Source organism: Tursiops truncatus, chromosome 3 (genome assembly GCF_011762595.2).
Source record: "Tursiops truncatus isolate mTurTru1 chromosome 3, mTurTru1.mat.Y, whole genome shotgun sequence".
Classification (NCBI taxonomy): Eukaryota; Metazoa; Chordata; class Mammalia; order Artiodactyla; family Delphinidae; genus Tursiops; species Tursiops truncatus.
The window spans coordinates 165469493-165470225 of record NC_047036.1 but is presented as its reverse complement, the minus strand read 5'-3'; positions in this window follow the sequence as shown (position 1 = coordinate 165470225).

The window sequence follows — 733 nt, the reverse complement described above, 5'->3', positions numbered from 1 at the left end:
TGTCCCCATCAAACACTGACTCCCCCTCCTCCTCCCCCAGCCCCTGGCTCCCACCATCTACTTCCTGTCTCTGTGGATCTGACTCCTCTGGGGACCTCGCATAAGTGGAATCAGACAGTATTTATCTTTCTGTGACTGGTTTATTTCACTTACCATCATGTCCTCATGGTTCAGCCGTGTTGTAACGTTTGTCAGAATATCCTTCCTTTTAAAAGATGAATAATAGTCCATTTTATGTATATACTAACATTTTGTTTATCTGAAATTCTGAATAATTTGTGAACAAGGGGCCCTGCATTTTCATGCTGCACTGGGCCCCCCAAATTACATAGCCTGTCCAGCTGGCCCCTGTCACACGAGATCCAGTAGGAGAAATCCTTCCAGGCCCAGCCGACAGCTTACTCAGTCCCCTCCTCCCTGAAACTCCCTGAAGGGAACCCAGAGGGGGTCAAATGACTAACTCCCCCCCATATGCTGCTTTGGGGAAGAACTCGGAGAAGACCCAGTGACAAATTTTGAAGGGCCTTTTATGGGTTGAATTGTGTCCCCCACAAAACGTATGTTGAAATCCTAACCTCCAGGACCCCAGAATGTGACCGTATTTGGAGATACAGTCTTTCGAGAAGTAATCAAGTTAAAATCATTGTGGGCCCTAATCCAATAGGACTGGTGTCCTTATAACAAGGGGAAATTTGGATACAGAGACAGACATGCACAGAGGGAAGACGACGTG